At 37.5% G+C, this 18,176-nt stretch overlaps 1 non-coding gene across 1 annotated transcript; it reads left to right on the plus strand.

Moving 5' to 3' along the window:
• Window positions 1–13,708: 13,708 nt before the first annotated feature.
• LOC115870962 lies at window positions 13,709–13,842 on the plus strand. The gene has a single exon (XR_004047021.1). It is a non-coding gene; the product is annotated as a small nucleolar RNA SNORA42/SNORA80 family (small nucleolar RNA).
• The last annotated feature ends 4,334 nt before the right edge of the window (window positions 13,843–18,176 follow it).

An 18,176-nucleotide genomic window follows, 5' to 3' on the forward strand; every position in this document is an offset into this window, starting at 1 on the left:
TTTGGAAGGAGAAGCCACTGAAAACCTTATGTCTAGCTTCAAAACATTGTTAGATACCGAATGCCTAATGTATGGAAGCAGAGCATTGTCAGAGATAGCGCAGAGGATGGGTCCCTCAGGTCCTAGGATACTTGAAATGTGATCATCGAGAAAGAGTTGCTTTCTCAGAGTGTAGTTGACCACGATGATATGAGTTGTGTAAAGCTGGTGGGATTGGAGCCTTGGAGACCTTCATTTGCTAATGGGGCACAATTCATGGTAAGGAGAAACAGCTGCAAAGATCTGCTTATGATCAGATTGGAACTTGGAATGTGTAAAGTATGAATCTACGAAAACTGGAAATGGTTACAAATGAAATAACTATTGTTGATTGGAAGGCAAAAGTTGGAAACAAAGAGGAAGGAATGGTACTTGGAAAATATGGACTTAGTGACAAAAACAAAGCTAAAGATCACATGATAGAATTGTGCAAAACTTGTTGATAGCAAATACCTTTATCAAAAACGCAAAAAGACTATACACATGAAACCCCACCCCACCCCCCACCCCCCGATGGAATACACAGAAATCAAATTGACTATATCTATGGGACTAGATGATGGAGAAGTTCAATACCAGTAGTTAGAATCAAGGAGAGGTTGACTGTGGAACCAGAACATCAATTGCATACATGTAAGTTCAGGTTGAAGAGATTAAAACAAGTTCATGAGAGCCAAAATGCAACCTTTAGTCTACCCCACCTGAATTTCGAAACCACCTCAAAAACAGATTTGATGTATTGAACACTAATGACAGAAGACCTTATGAGCTGAGGAAGGACATCAAGAACATCATTCCCGAATAAGGAAAGAGGTTATTGAAAAGATGAAAAAGAGAGAAAAGATCAAAGTGCATGCCAAAAGAGATTCTGAAAATTGGTTTTAATTGTAGATTAGCGAAAGCAAATGGAAGAAGTTATGATGTCAAAGAATGGAATAAAAAATTTCAAAGGGAAGCTTAAGAAGACAAAGCCAAATATTAGAACGAAATGTGCAAAGACCTAGAATTAGAAAAACAAAAGGGAAAAACATGCTCAGCATATTTTAAACTGAAAGAGCTCAGGAAAAAATTCACACCTCATGTTGCAATAGTGACAGGTTCTAATTGCAAAATACCCATTGTATCAAGAAACATAAGAAGTAGATGGGCAGAAGTATACCCAGTCCCTGAACCAAGAGCTAGCTGACCTCCTGCCATTTCAGAAGGTAGCATATGAGCAAGTGTTGAAGGAAGAAGACCAAGCTACACTGAAAGATGAGCCAAAAACAAGGTTCCAGGAATTGATGGAATAACAATTGAAATCTTTCAATAAGCCAATGACGCACTGGAAGCTAATACATTCATCTATGCCAGAAAATTTAGAAGACAGTTACTTGGCCAGGTGACTGGAAGAGATCCATACCTGTACCCATTCCAAAGAAAAGTGGCCCAACAGAATGCTCAAGCTATAGAACAATTATCACTACCATCTGCCAGAAAATTTTGCTGAAGATGATCCAACAAAGGCAGCAGTACATTGGCACAGAGCTGCCAGAGGTTCACTCCAGATTGAGAAGAGAACTTGGAACAAAGGATATCACTGCTGATGTCAGATGCATCTTGGCTCAAAGCAGAGAATACCAGAAAGATGTTGACTTGTGTTTTCTTGTCTATGCCAAGTCATTCAACAGTGTGGATCACAACTAACTATGGAAAGCATTGAGGAGAATGGGAATTCCAGCATCTCTTTGTGGAACTTGTACATGGATCAAGAGGCAGTTGTGCATGGTTTAAAATCAGGAAAAGTGTGCAAGAGTTGTATTCTCTCACCATACTTTTCCAATCTGTACACTGAACATATAATCAGAGAAACTGAATTATATGAAGAAGAATGTGGCATCAAGGTTAAATGAAGACTTATTAACAACGTGAAATATGCAGACGACATAACTTTGTTGTGGAAACTGAGGAGGACTTGAAGTACTTGCTGATGAAGAACAAGGATTACAGCCTTCAGTATGAATTATAACTCCATAAAGAAGACCAAAATCCTCACAAGTGGACCAATAGGTAGCATCGCGATAAATGGAGAAAAGGTGGGAGTTCTCAAGGATTTTGTTTTGCTTGGATCTGCAATAACTGGTCATGGAAACAGCAGTCAAGAGCTCAAAAGACATGTTGCATTAGAAAAATCTGCTGCCCAAGACCTCTTTAGAGTATTGAGAAGCAAGGATGTTACATTAAGTACTAAGGTGCTTCTGACTCAAGCCATGGTATCGTCAATAGACTCCTTTGTATGTGAAAATTGGGCAGTGAATAAGGTAGATTTAAAAAAAAGTGTTCACAAATGATGCATTTGAATTATGGTGTTGGCGAAGAATATTGTAAGAATCATGGACTGTCAAAAGAACATACAGACCTGTCTTGGAAGAAGTACAGCCGGAATGCTACTTAGAGATAAGGATGGCAAGACTTCATTTTACATACTTAAGACATGCTATCAGGAGAGAATAGTTCCCTGGAGAAGGATGCCATTTTTGGTAAAGGGCCAGTGAAGAGAAGAAGACCCTCAAAGAGATGGATTGACGTATCTGCTGCCACAATGGGCTCAAGCATCGGAATAGTTGTGAGCATGGTGCAGGACTGTGCAGTGTTCCGTTCTGTTGTGCATAAGGTTGCTGTGGGCTGAAATGGACTCAATGGTGTTTAACAACATGGACAGAAGACTTGTTATGGATAGCTCACCACAGAGGATATTCAAATTTTAAAAATTAAATTAAAAAAAAGAATAATGAGGGTAACAAATGTACAATTTGATGCATTTCAATTGTGGTGCTGGAGAACAATAGTGAAAATACCATGGACTACTAAAGGGATAAACAGGTCTACCTTGGAAGAAGTAAGGCCAGAGTGCTCCTTTGAGGCAATGGTGGCAAGGCTTCATCTTAAATACTTTGGTCAGGTTGTCAGGAGAGACAAGTTTATGGAGCAGGACATCATGCTTGGTGTGTTAGTCTGAGTTGACTAGAGAAACAAATCCAGAGATACTCATAGTTGTGCAAGAAAGAGCTTTATGTCAAAGAGGAATTGTGTATTGAGAAAACATCCCAGCCTGGTCCAGATCAAGTCTGATATTAGCCTACACATTCCTCTTCAGACTCACATAGCCACTCGTGATGATGCCAAAAGCAGGAAAATCATAGGCAAGGAGGTGAAAAGTCTTGTGGATCCAGTGGTGGTGGAAGTATCTCAGTGCTGGTGTATCTCCATGTGATTCCTCCTGCTCTCCAAGTGTGGCTCTTCAACAGGAAAGTGAAGTAGGGAGAGTGTGTGGTCCACTTCCAGGGAGAAAGAGAGGAAGTTTCCAGAATCCTTATGAAAAGGCAATGCCCACAAGGAGGCATCATCAGGCTGTGACCTGATTGACAGGCTGGACTCCATTACTTCACACTTAATGCCCTCAAATTGACATAAGATTATGTAACTACCACACTTGGTAAAGTGGAGGGACAGTGAAAAAGAAAGGCCTCAATGAGATGGGTTGAGACAGTGGCTTCACCAATGGGAACAGTTGTGATGATGGCCCATGACAGGGGAGTGTTTGTTTCTGTTGTGCTTAGGATTGCAGTGGGTTGCAAACGACCGGACGACTCCTAACAATGACAGTAACTACATTTATGGCTAGTGGTTTTATTTTGTTTTCATCCTTTATTTCATTTATTTATTTTTATAAACAATAAAAACAGTCTATTGCCTTTAATTATTGTATAAGATATCTAGCAAAGAGAACATTGACTTTAGATTTGAAAATCAGAATTCAAATCCAAGTTCTTTTATTTCCTAGTTATTTTACCTTGTCCATTGGCCTAATCATAAACAGAGTAGGGATTAAATAGTGAATAGCACATAACTGGTCTTCTGCCTCAAATAAAATATGATTTAATAGTTCAGTGCTTTTCAAAGAAGCTATCATATTCACTAAATATTTTAAATGGCCAATAATGAGAAGCTTAACAAAAAATATTCATTTAATTGATTATAGAAATATGAATTAAATTTCTACATTGTGTCTCATACCTTTCTAAGCAAAGGTAGAGAATAAAACCAAATCTGAGTTCTTGTATAGTTTCTGTTCTAATAAATGGAGACAAGACAAGGTAATAAATGCATAATATTTCACTGAGTAATAAATTTTACCCCAAAATTTAGTATTTTAAAGCTAGACACAGAGTGACATAACCTGGAGATTTAAAAAATTGTAAATCAGGCCTAATTTGGGTATTATGAATATTGGAAAAATACATTGCACAGTAAAGAAAATAAATATTATGGTTTAAGCCCTCAGTGTTTTTATGTCACTTTATCTCTTCTAAGATACTACATTACTTTTGCCAACAAATCGTTTAATTTTATCTTTTTTCCATTCTAAAGGAATTAAGTCATTGATAATTGTCTTTTCCTTTACGTTTTCAAACTTACATAGTATTCTGTGTGGCTTCAAATTTTCAATTTTTACAGTAGACACACATATAATATATTTCAGAAAGACATAATAATGTTTTCTGGAAAGGAGAGTATTCCTGATGAGGAAACTTGAATTGTATTCTTATAGTTACTATTATACACCTTTGCCATATTGGGCAAATAATAATTTTCTAGATTTCAGTTTTCACAGCTTAATATTTAAAAAAGCTTTGGGGAAATACACATGGATCAAATCTCTGGTGAATCCTTTCTGACCATAGACCAGGGATGTGAATATCCTTATAGTAAGTGTTTTTAACATAGGAGCTCTGATGGCATTGTGCCTTATGCATTTCGCTGCTAACCACAAGTTTGGCAGTTTGCAACCACAAATTGCTCTGTAGGAGAAAGATGAGGCTTTCTCCTCCGGTGAAGATTTACAGTCCTGGAAATCCAAAGAGGATAATTCTACTCTGCCCTATGGGGTCACTATGAGTCAGAATTGAATCAGTGTCAGTGAATATTATTTTGTTTTTTACCTATCCTCCGAAGTCAATTAGAAAAAGACAAATATTGTGAGCTCACTTGCATAAAAAGAAAAGGAAGCCATCTGAATAGAGACTGGAGCTTCACTGTGGTTACCAGAGGTAAGAGGGGCAGGGAGAATGCTTATTGTTTCCAGAGTGCAGGAGATATTTAGGGGTGGGTTACAGACCATCCAACAAAGTGACTATTTATCACAATAAAGTTAGTCACATAAATTTTGTGTTTCCCGTGCATACAAAAATTACATTTACACTATACTCTAGAAGTCTTGGTGGCTCTTTCAGATAACTCACAAAGTTAGTTCTATAAACCCACCCATGGGCCCTTGGAACAAAGGTGAGGCTGTCTCATCCCATAAAGTTATAAAAAGTCTCTAAGCCCTATGTAGGGTTATTATGAGTCTGCATCAACTCTGATGTCGGTGGGTTTGATTTGGGGAGCTGTGTTAATCTACCAAAATGTATAGTAGCATTATGAAATTGTTTGGAATATTGTGAAAATTAACAAAATATAACACAGAGACATCAAGTGAGTATATGCTGTTGATAAATGGCACCAACAGACGTCCACAATGCAGGGTTGCCACAAATCTCAAGTTTGTAAAATATGCAACATTTGTGAAACACAATAAAACAGGGTATGCTTGTATTGAGTCAAAGTTTACAATGATTAAGAATTGCACCAATTAAGGGTAGGATTTCCTAGCAAGTTTAAGTAATTACAATATGTTGTACACCTATAAAAGTTGAATTGGCAAAAGGTGTGTAACAGATATAGTTTTAGTTATCTAGTGTTGGAATAACAAATACTACAAGTGAATGGTTTGCTAAACAGACATTTATTTTCTCATAATTTTTACTGGTAGATACTTTATTTCAGTGCTTTATGCATGAGCCCTCAGCACAGATTTTCTTTCTCTGTTGGCAAAGTCCTGATCTCTTTTGAGTTTACCTTCTGAGAGATCCTCACATGGCTAGGCACCTTTTTTTCCCCATGTCTACTTCTCTTACTTGCTTGTTTAATCTCGTTTATGTCACAAAAAGAGACTGATTCAAAACAACCTTATAGTAATCAGCCAAATTAGCATATAAAAATAAATATATTCTCAGATTATAACCACAGGCAGAAAGGTTTGGAATTACAATCTATATTTGGGTGGCACACAATTCCATTCAGAATAGATATATTTATAACAATGACCCTCAAAAAAAGGTTACTTTAATACAACCAAATCCCAAATCAAATGAGGGATTCTTAGGTTTGAAGATTTAGAATCACGGTTTCATAGGACATTCCTGTTCATTGGACTAATAATGTGTTTAATGGTTCTGTTTTACATACCTCCTAATTCATTGCATAGTTCCTGGGGTCTAAAAAGTTGCAAGCAGTCATCCAAGGCACAGTTGTTCTCTGTTCACCTGGAACTACAGACGAAGGAGAGTCAGGAATAGAAGGAGACTATGAAATATGTGGCTAATTGCTTCCATGAATAACTGCCTTCTTTGGAAGGAGACCAGAGTTGCAAATGGTTACTATTACTTAACATACTAATCAAAGAATTTATAGAAGAATTCTGACCAAAAGGAAGGAAATCCAAAACAGAATGTCAAATTATCATGCACTCTGAACTTTCTAAAGCCATGGAGGCTGGATGAACCCCTGAAACTACTGCCTTCAGATAATCTTTAAATATTAAAAGCAAAGATATACTGGGAAGTTCTTAGTTTAATTAGTAAAGACATCTGCCTTGAGCATTATTCTCTCTTTAAATAGGTTTATATAGGATCAGAATGACAACAGAAATGTGAAGTACTAGATAAAAAACTTAGAGGATATTAAGTTTATGTCAATGGGGGAGGAGCAATGAGGAAAGGGGGGTAAGAATTGTACAATTTGATATAATCAATGTTAAGGAATTATACACCTAGATTTTAATAAACTAGTATATGTTCTGCTCTTCACATTTTCAAAAACAACAGAATAAAATGAATAAATGAAAAGATTTATCTAACTATCAATTTTAATATGATTTTTTCTTGTTAGATTCTTCAAATGCTAGGCAAATTTTATTAATTGAAAGATTAACATTTTATAAAATTAAGTTTATGTACCCATAAATTTAAAACTATCATGTCTATTTAGTTTCAGATAAGTGTGTGTGCTACTGGTTTAAAAAAATGCCAATAAAAAAGTCAGACATATACAAAAGTTAAGTATCATCACCCAGCTTCAATAATCAATGACCTTTCTTGTTTCGTTGGCAGCTGCATATTGGATTATTTTGAAGCAAATTCCAGATTTCATATCATGCCAGTGACTTTTCATTTGCTCCATCTATAAATTTGTATCAATATAAAACGTGTGCTAGAGATTCTCTTGAAGTCATTTGCAACATTGTGTTTGTAAAGCCCAGATGAGATAGTATTCAATTTTCAACCCTTCACTAGCAGAGAGAATTACTAGTACTACATCTTCCTACTAATAAAAATTATCTGCTTATCAAGTCGATGCCAGGGCTCTAAAAGCTCCAAACTCTGCCATAAAGTCCACTCGAAACATAGTGTAAACCACGATATCATCGAGGCTCGTATGCCAGTACTGGCATACACCAAATATGATTAAGCTCAGGCAGGCAAATTTTTTATTCAATCTTAAGCATTTGGTGAATAGCGGAGTAGGAATTTGACCTTCAGTATGTTACAGCAGCACTGCAGGTTTAGCATTGAGCTGCTAACTGCAAAGTTGGTGGTTCAAACCCTCAGAAACTCTATATTGGGTTGCTATGACTTGGAATCAACTCTATGGAATTGAATTTGGTCTCTCTGGTTGGATGTGGTAATCCAAGATCTTACAGTTGTCACATTGGGAAAAGTATTATTGAGATAGCACTTTTTGTCAGATATTTCTACAAAAGTGTGGCTCGATAATATTTTCATCACCAAAATATTATTGTGCAATAACTTTCAACCTCATGAGCCCCTTAGTTGTCAAATTAGATCTCGATTCCACTGAATTCAAAGCAGTTACCATGGGGATGGTGGGGGAGAGGGCACTAGAAACATGAAAAGAAGACAATTAACCCTTGGCATTGTAGCGTACGGATCTGTATGAATACTCAGCTTCTAGTTTTCCTCCACAAGGCTGAATGCTAGAGGCTTGTTAGATTCTGCTCAGTCACCAGTGAGGTATGAGACCACTAAGTGGAAAGGTTGTCTAGGCTGGGAGGCATGATCTGTAGGACTAGAAATAGGCTAGTGACTCTTACTTCCAGGGACTACCAACATGAGAGAAGATTAAGGTGCCTCCTCAATAAATATATCTGTCATATACATGTCAGAAAATACCTGTGTGATTAGATGTCTGACTGAGGAATTTGTATCCCTTTACCATCAAAGCCAATCCCTTCACTGTAATTTATGTACAACCCACAATGATGGAAACAACCCTGATTAAATTGGCCCTAATTGACTAACATTGAGTGATATCATTATCACTTTTTCTTTTGTGAATAGGGACTTAATAGTTATAGGATGCAAGAGAAATGATAATATTTGCATTAAAATGTGTGGCCTATCTAATCTTACCTGTTTATTAGTTTTCAATAATGAGTTTTCTCATAATTTTTCCTTTAGTGAATTATAAATTACCTAAAATAATGCATTAATCATCAATGATTTCATTTATTATTTAGGCTTTTGATCATTTTATTAAAGCTGCAGTTCTTAGATAACAGTAGTTGTATGGGGCCATGTTACTTGTAAGAAGATAGGATAAACCGTGCTAATTTAATATTTTTTAATTTTCACACCCACTGAAGTTTGCTCACAACCTCAGCATCAATATGCACAGAGCTTATGCTTTGAGGCACGTGTAATGAGGCAATAATTTTAGTTGACAAATACGTACTGTCCTGAGGTTGAACCACTGCATATAGCAATGGTTTTAGACATCACATTGTAAGCAATTCCTTCTCAGAGACTACTCAATGTCATGCCTCTCACCTTTTTGATGGGTGATTTCACTGTTTTCCATGGAAACCCCCAGCCCAGTGCTGAAGCACTGTCCACAGGATCGAAACAAGAAGGCTGACATGTGCCTGATGGGAAAAATATGGCTTAGGTGAGCTTCATTCACACATATAGTACTGTTGAGTGTAACAATAAGAAGTCAACAGTGTGCAGCATACCAGGGAACTTTAAAAAGTTTATGGAAAAATGGATTTAAAAAATAGTGATTTTTTCCAAGAACTTTTTGAAGTCCTCTTGTATTAAATAAGATGCTTTTATGCATAAACATACATGAAACAAAGTTATATTATTCTCAGCTAACAAAAATTGTTGTTACCAGAAGCTTTTATGAATCCAACACTGTATTTCCATAAGAGTTCAGTATTTGCTAGTTCTACCTTCAAAGACTTTATTAACGTAAATACCATGAATAATAAAAAAAAAAGGTATGTCATTGCAAAGCAATTTAGTTGCTAGTTGTAGGCCATCTGGAACTCTCTTTCTCATTGTATAATAGCCAACAATGCCTTAAATGGTGGCCGGGGTCCTGGAGTGATGTGGAATAAGGACCCCGTTCACTATGAATGACAGGTAGTGAAAGAAGTAAATCTTTTTAAATATTACTCAAAGATAATGGAAGCTTTTGTTGTTGATGTTTTTGTTTGCTTCATTTTATCATCAAAGAATAACTATATCTCCTCTGATCATTAAATTTTCCTGAGTAGAAGAAATTTAGACATTCCAATTTTGTTGGCTTTTTCCTAGTAGCTTTGGGCTACAAGTTCAAAAACTAGCATTGTAAAGAACCTGAAGACTTTTTCTTCTGAATTCCTTGTACTTAATACTTTCAAGAGAGGGAACAAAATGCTTAAAATGAAGTCTTAAAAAAGAATATTATGATTTAAAAAAAACTGCTGTCATCATTTGCAAAAAAAAAAAGAAATCTGTCACTGCCAATCCAGGTAACATGTCAAATAATATATCATAAAAAAATACTGCTCCTGCTATCAACATGTCACTCTTTGAATGATTTATCTGCGGTAAAAAAAAACAAAAAAAAACAGAAAAAACCTGGTTCTCTTATGGATGATGCCAAGTTTTTTCATGTACTGCATTTGCCACGTTCCTAAGGTAAAGGTTGTAATATGATCCCCCATTCAGTTACTTCCGTCTCACTTCAACTCAGTCTTTCCTCTTCACAGTTGATACAAATTGTTCCCTTAGACGTTTCAACTGTCATTATAGACAGACATCATCTTTGGGGAAAAGTATATTGGAAATGGCAGAAAGGGTAAATTTTTGACACTGGTTTGAATAGTCATTCAGTTTGTATGTGTCAAAATAGTTCCTGGGTATGACAAGCATAACTATGTAATCTCATTCAAACAGAACTCACCTCAGTAGACTCTTAAACTTTTTCAAGTCAGAAAATGTTCCCATGAAAATAAGAGTTCAATGGCTACAGTGAAGCACTTGTGTAGCAGGCTTCTTCTGTGTATTTGCTGGGTTCCAGTGCTTACCTCACAGTTGACTCTCTCAGCAGTTCTTTAAGTTTTCTAAATTGTGCCAGCCTGGCCTATAATCACATGTGGTGCTGGTTGAAAGGCGGAGGTATAAATGGGTGGTGAAGCCTCGCCTTTCTAGTTCTCGGGTCTCTTGTTTTGTGATGGTTGCATCGGGTGCAGCTGCCTTAGCAGTTCCCTGCTTCAGCTTGCAAGATTGACTTCCTCCAAGACATCCCCAAGGAGAAGCCGCATGGATCTATCCCGATGCAGCCCTGGGTGCTGGAGCAGCCATGTGGAGACCCCTGCCAGTGCTGAGATGCTTACACGTTCACTGACTCAGCTTTCCTCCTGCAGTCGGCATCATTGCCTCTGTTTTGCGAGGTGAAGGACTTTGTGGACTGGTGTTGGGTATGGGTTAATGTTGGACTTGTGGGCTTGGGCAGCATTGGGTTGGGATGTTTTCGTGATGCACATTTTCTTTATATAAAACTCTCTCTTATACACGAGTCGCTGTGGATTTGTTTCTCCGAAGTACCTAGACTAATACACTACTCGTGCTCCCAGTCCCAACCTTCTTACCACAATTATGAATGTATTCCCTATGCACATGCTGAATCTCATTTCTGTGGACTTTTGAAGAAAAATGTGGTGTGCAGTTGAAAATAATGGATGGGAAGCATGCCGCTGCTGATGCAAATAAAACATGGAATAATAAACAAGCCAATTGCCGATTTCAGAATACTTGTATTTGTATAATGCTTACAACAAAATCAAACCAAACCCCCCGCCATAAAGTCCCTGGCCAGACTTCTTGGGAATAAGACACCTAATTAATTAGAAGGATGAGAAAATAGATTAGATGCGATAGTGTGGTCAGTGAAAATACATAGAGTACCCACAAAATCTAATGTAGATCACACTCCCCTTGGAATTGACAAAACGGTAGCAAGATCATGAGCACAGGATTTACTATGAACTTTGGGTTTGAGTCTATCTGTGCTATTTTAGAATGTGAAGAAACTAAACTGAATGTCTGTGAAAAAGAAATGCTAACTATAGTCTTTTGTTACCTAACAGATTTCGTTTTTAATAAAATAAAATAGCACATAGAAAAGTACTGTGTAAAGCATAGCCTATGTCCCAGTTATCTTCTCATCCTGACCCTGCAGACTAACATCTCCAGCACTCAGCACACATTTGAGTGTTTGTGGGTACTAAATAAATGTTTATTGGAATAAATATTGAGGTTATTTTGGAGATGAGACCTATATTTCTACTGCTTTGTAAAAATTATTTTTATTTTCTACAAGTATCTGTGCATGTATTACACATAACCTCCATCATCTTCTTAACATGATGAGGGCAATGAATGTACAAATGTGCTTTACACAATCGATGTAAGTATAGATTGTGATAAGAGTTGTATGAGCCCCTAATAAAACGATTTAAAAAAAAGTGGATATAGACATGGGTACAGGTATAGATAGCTTTATTTCTGAATGGAGGCTGTATCAGTAAGCTTGTGAAGCATCAACGCTGCTCTAATGTTCAAGGCCTTCAAACAATAGCCATTTATTAAGCTCATGATTGTGTGCATCAGCAATTTACCTTGGTCTCAGTTCGATGAGTCTTCAGGTCCCAGCTGGGCTCATTCACACATCTAAAGTCAGTTGTGGATCAGCTGTGGAACAGCACTGCTGATCTGGGTTGATAATGCTTGTGTTTTGGGTCTCAACTGAGACAGCTTGTCTGCCTTAACTCTGATACCCAGGTTTTCATATCTTCAGTATCTCTAAGCCTGTCCCATGAGGATAAAGCAGGATCCCAAGAAAGCCAGCAGAAACACACAGACAGGTTTAGGCTTTGGTTGGGAACCACCATTTCCATTGCTTTCTGTTGGCCAGAACTAGTCACTAAACTAGTTGCCAACAGTTATGATTCACGACAACCCCGAGTATCAAAGTAGAACAGGCACCATACGTTTCCCTATTTCTTTTTGAATGAAGCATTCTTTTCTGATGTGTCCATTTGTTGCTATAAATTTCCTTCTGAGGACTGTTACCAATAAGTCCCAAAGGCTTTGTTATGTTGTGTTTTGCAAGTTCAAATATAACTTGTTTTAACTCATTTATTATAATCCTCCCAAAGTACCTTCACTTACTCCACTTCTTCCCTGTGTTTATGATTTCTACCCCTCCTTCTTTCCTAACACTGTGCACTTTGTCTTTGGATAATTACTGCCTTTTCTATCTTAAACAGATGATGATTCTAACACAGGGTTAATTTTGGTCCAGACCCAATGGATGACTGAAGACCAGAGTCTTGAGTATTCCACCAGTCTCCATCCAACAAGTAAATATGGTCACTTTTCAGATTTTGAGCTTTTTGAACTATAAATGTGCCTGACACTTTGGAAAGAAGAATTACCTTCTTTAGGTAAATGTTAAGTAAAATACTCCTTTCTAACCACCAGTCATGTAAATGTGTGTGTGTATAATTTGTTATCCACTAGTCATATAAATTTCTTTTGGTGTTAAAAGTCAGTGCTTTGACAGAGTTATAGAAATCTATATCCTGTAGTAAGACATTACACACTGGTCTGGGTTGCTTTATGGCTGGAAAAGGAATCAACCTATAAGTTATAAATTGAATTCCCATTGTGCTAGTTTGCCTATATACCCACTCTAATAATTGAGACCTTGGTATTTTCCTTTGAAACATTTCTTAATACTTCCAAGTATGTGTGGAAAATAAAGTAGATTAGCAATACTTAATAAATATGAGTTGACACACATTATCGTTAAAAGAGGAAATAAATTCTGAACTAAGCAATGGGGGGGGGGGAGAAAGAATTTGGGTTTTGTTGCACATTTCCCTTCATTCTATCCAGCACCTTCTAAAGCGTCCTTTTCAAAGCAGCTGGTAGTAGTTGTCATCTGGTATTCTCTGGTTCTTCTGGCCTCAATGACTGTGAAGGCTGATGTTTTCATTAGTCCATTAGTCTATTGGACTAGATGGTCGATGTCTTTCAATTTTCATCATTCTTATTCTTCTTTCAGGATAGGGAGAGATCAAGAGATTTAACTTAAACTCATGAGTTTTCATGTTCTCAGTCATTATTCACCAAAGTAGGATGTAGAATATTGTCTTTATAAAACTATGTTATGTACATGGGTTTGGATTTATGGCAGGTCTGATCCCATGGGCCTCTCACAGTGCCCCATGCCAAAGCAAACTGTAACCCCGAACCATTGCCTGGCTTTACCCCGTGGGCTTCAGGCACTGAAGCGGGTTGCACAGTGAAAAATAAATAAATAAATAAATAAATAAATAAATAAAACTATGTTATGCAGACAAGTGTCTGTGGTATTGTGCAAGACTATGGTCTTGATTACAGTTAAGAAGCTTGTCCCCCTATATATGTTCCACCATAGTCAATGATGTTTGCAGCAAAGAAAAATACACATTTACAAATATCCTCTGTCGGAAAGTAAAAGGAAATAGAGGAAAGAACTAGGAGGCAAAGGGCATTTATAGAGGTCTAAATACAGGCATGTACATATGTGTATGTAAATATATTTATATATGATGATGGGGAAATAGATCTATGTGCATATATTTATAGGTTTAGTATTAAGGAAGCAGATGGACATTGGACCTCTACTCAAGTACTCCCTCAATGCAAGAACACTTGGTTCTATTAAACTGACATTCCATGGTGCTCACCTTCTCGACATGATCACTGAAGACCAAGTGGGTACATAAGCAAATGTGGTGAAGAAAGCTGATGGTGCCCAGCTATCAAAAGATAAAGCATCTGGGGTCTTAAAGGCTTGAAAATAAACAAGCGGCCATCTAGCTGAGAATCAACAAAGCCTACATGGAAGAAGCACACCAGATTGTGTGATCATGACATGTCGATAGGATCAGGTTTCAGGCATCAAAGAACAAAAAAGTCATATCATTATAAATGAGGGGGAGTGGAGACCCAAAGCCCATCTGTAGGCAACTGGATATCCCCTTACAGAAGGGTCTCAGAGAGGAGACGAGCCAGTCAAGGTGCAGTACAGCAATGATGAAGCTTACAATATTCCTCTAGTTCTTTAATGCCCCCCCTCCCCCACTATCATGATCCCAATTCTACCTTACAAATCGGCTAGACCAGAGAATGTACACTGGTACAGATAAGAGTTGGAACCATAGACCTTTTGATGACAAACTGAACCACTAAATACTAGGTAATTCAAAAAACCAGCTGCAAAAGTAAAATATAAGAACCCAACTGCATCTCAGTAAACTGACTCATGGTGACACCATGTGTGATGTGATAGAACTGCAACCCAGAGCACCTTCATCACTGACTTTTCTGAAATAGATGCCAAGGCTTTTCTTATGAGAAGCCTCTAGGTAGACTCAAATTTCCAAACTTTTGGTTAACAGCCAAAGGCTTAACTATTTGCACCATGAGACTCTATCTCATGAAAGTGTTGTGGGCATAAACTCTATCACTGGAGAGGAGTTGCTGCAAAGTCACATTACAAACAGTCTCAAGGTAGAAAAATGCATGTCGTCTTCCATAGATATCTACTTGGTCCTTCACTCTATTATTTCTCTGTCCCTTATTCCAACACTCTGAAGTTAAAAAATATCTAGGTCTTTTCAGAACCATTTTGTACTGGAATAGTCAGAATATGCTTAATCCTCAGAGGGGACCCAGGCATCTCATAAATAATTTGCTTATCACCTCTGGAAGGTTGAGAAGATTGAGCTCTTGAGCTGTCTCAGAAATCCTAGGAAGCAGTTCTACTTTGCCTTGTGGACTGTTAGGAGTCAGAATGGACTTGACAGGGGCACCTGTTCTTAATACGTGGAAAGAAAATAATTTTGTTAATTATTTATAATGCATTCAAGAATTTTGAAACATTGTTTAGATATTAATATAATTATCAGCTTATGTAAATAATTGTGCGTGTAAAAAAATACACCTCTTTCAACTAACTTTATTGCGTTAAAAGATTCCCGTGTCAGTGAATATCAGAGATACTTGAGATTACCTTTTTATTGTTGCATAGTTTGAGGTAGTTAGTTTATCGTGCCAACCTGGCCGATAAACACATGTGGGGTTAGTTGAAGGGCAGAGGGATAAATGGCTCAATGAGCCTAGCCTTTCTAGTCCTCGGGTCACTTGCTTTCTGATAGTCAGACCAGGGTGCAGCTGTCTTAGCCAGTTCCCTGCTTTAGTTGGCAAAGCTCACTTCCTGCAAGACATCCCTGAGGAGAAGCCACATGGACCTACCCCGAGGCAGCCCTGGGTGCTGGAGCAGGCGTGTGGAGACCCCCGCCAGTGCTGAGATGTTTACACATTCACTGACTCGGCTTTCCTCCTGCAGTTGGCGTCATTGCGTGTGTTTTGTGAGATGGAGGAGGACTTTGTGGACTGGTGTTGGACATATGGCTTAATGTTGGACTTGTGGGCTTGGACAGCACTGGGTTGGGATGTTTTCTTGATGTGCACTTAACCTTTATATAAAACTCTCTCTTGTACATGACTTTCTGTGGATTTGTTTCTCTAAGGTACCTAGACTAACACATAGTTTTAATATAATTGAAAACATTTGGGATAAACTGCTTTCTATAAAGCATTTCTGTTTTGTTTTTTTAATTAGGGTATCTAGCTAAATGCTTCCCTCTAGCTAGATTGTGAACTCTGTGAGGATGCTGACATTGTTTCCTACATAGAGCAAGGGCTCAGTAAGTATTTTCTTAATTAATTAAATCCTGAGTGAAAGTATAAACCAAGTTAAACCCATTGTTGTCAAGTTGATTCTGACTAATAGCAATTTCATATGTGTCAGAGTAGAAGACGTGTGGTCCCTAGAATTTTTCAGAAATAGATCAACTCTTTTTTCTGAGGTGTCTTTGGGTGGATTTTAACTGCCAACCTTTCAGTTAACATACAGAGCCTTAATAATTTGACTCTATGCAGAGTTATCTTATGAGTATCAACTGTTGTTTTATGTACAATAAATTGACCACTTCAGAGGTAGTTGAGTGTGGTGGGCAATTTGGACCTATAATAAATGTCTAAAAACAAACACACCCCCGCCCCGCCCCCCCAAATTATCCTTGCTATGTTGTCAACTTTTTGACAGTTTTTCTATCTCCTTTCTCAGTACCACGTTTTTGCATGAAGTGTCACCTTAAGTAGCCACTTACAACCTTCTGATCTGTCATTTTGAATTTGAAGTCCTATCCTTGCTATTTCTTAAATACACAAGGAACACTCTCTCTTCAGGGCCTCTGTACTCATTGTGCAAATAATATTTCTTCCGGAAATATTATTTCACCAAATACCCTCATGGTTTGCACCCTCCCTTCATTCCAAGATCTGGTTACATGGCAGAGTACTCTTCTCTGACAATCCTCTATCAAAACGCAACTTCTCTACAGAATTTGCTCTATTTCAATTTTATTCACCAACTGACCCATATATATATATATTTTATTTAATGTCTCCTATGACAGTTCTATGGAAGATGAACTTTGTTTTGTTTCCCCAGAGCCTTGAGCCTAAATTGTCACAGAGAGGTTGTCTTCATTTTGCTAGTGCTGCTAATAAAACGACAAAGAACACAATTAGGTTAAAAAACAGACTTATTTTCTGACATGTCAGCAGGCTAGAATTCTGAATTCAAGGAATCAGCTCTAGGGGAGGATCCTTCTTTGTCCTATTTAGAGTCTAATACTGCCTCAGATCCTTGACATTCCTTTGTTGCTCATAGGTGCAACTGCTTCCATTGTCAGGTGATGTCTTTCTCCCCACTGCCCCAATATGCCTCCCCTAATCTTCTTTTCCTTTTTGTATGAGAACGCTCAGAAGAGACTTTTAGAATGCAACCACCTGAAATAACCAATTAACATAGCAAAAGTAAACCATTATTCTCAAGCGGGACACCCTCACAGATAAAAGGGTAGGACTTAAACATAATTTTGGGGGGAAACAATCCAATCCATAACAGATATACAATGAAATTGCATTGACTAATTGAACTAAACTGTTTTGACTTGAAAATGTGACAACTAAAGTTTAGTCTTTTTTCTAAGATAAAAAAATAGATATTTTTTTATTAATAAATCATTTTATTGGGGACTCTTACAGCTCTTATAACAATCCATACATCAATTGTATCAAATACAATGTTTTGAATCATTTTATTAGGGGCTCATACAGCTCTTATCACAATCCATACATACATCAATTGTGTAAAGCACATTTGTATGTCTGTTCCCATCATCATTTTCCAAACCTTTTCTTTCTACTTGATCCCTTGGTATCTGTTTCTCTTTTTCCCTTCCCACCCTCATGGACCCCTGATAAATTATAAATTATTATTTCCATATCTTACGCCATCCACTGTCTCTCTTCACCCATGTTTCTGTTTTTCATCCCCCTGGGGGTGGTGTTGGTGGTGTTACATGTTGATCATTGTAGTCGGTTCCCTGTTTCTCCTCCTTCTCCTACCACCTCCTCCCTACCTTCCTGGTATTCCTATTCCCATTACTATTCTTGAGGGATTTATCTAGCCTGGATTCTATGTGTCCAGAGCTCTTATCTGTACCAGTGTACATGCTCCTG

This window comes from Echinops telfairi, unplaced genomic scaffold (genome assembly GCF_000313985.2).
Source record: "Echinops telfairi isolate 266 unplaced genomic scaffold, ASM31398v2 ScPeMD7_3509;HRSCAF=4178, whole genome shotgun sequence".
NCBI lineage: Eukaryota > Metazoa > Chordata > Mammalia > Afrosoricida > Tenrecidae > Echinops > Echinops telfairi.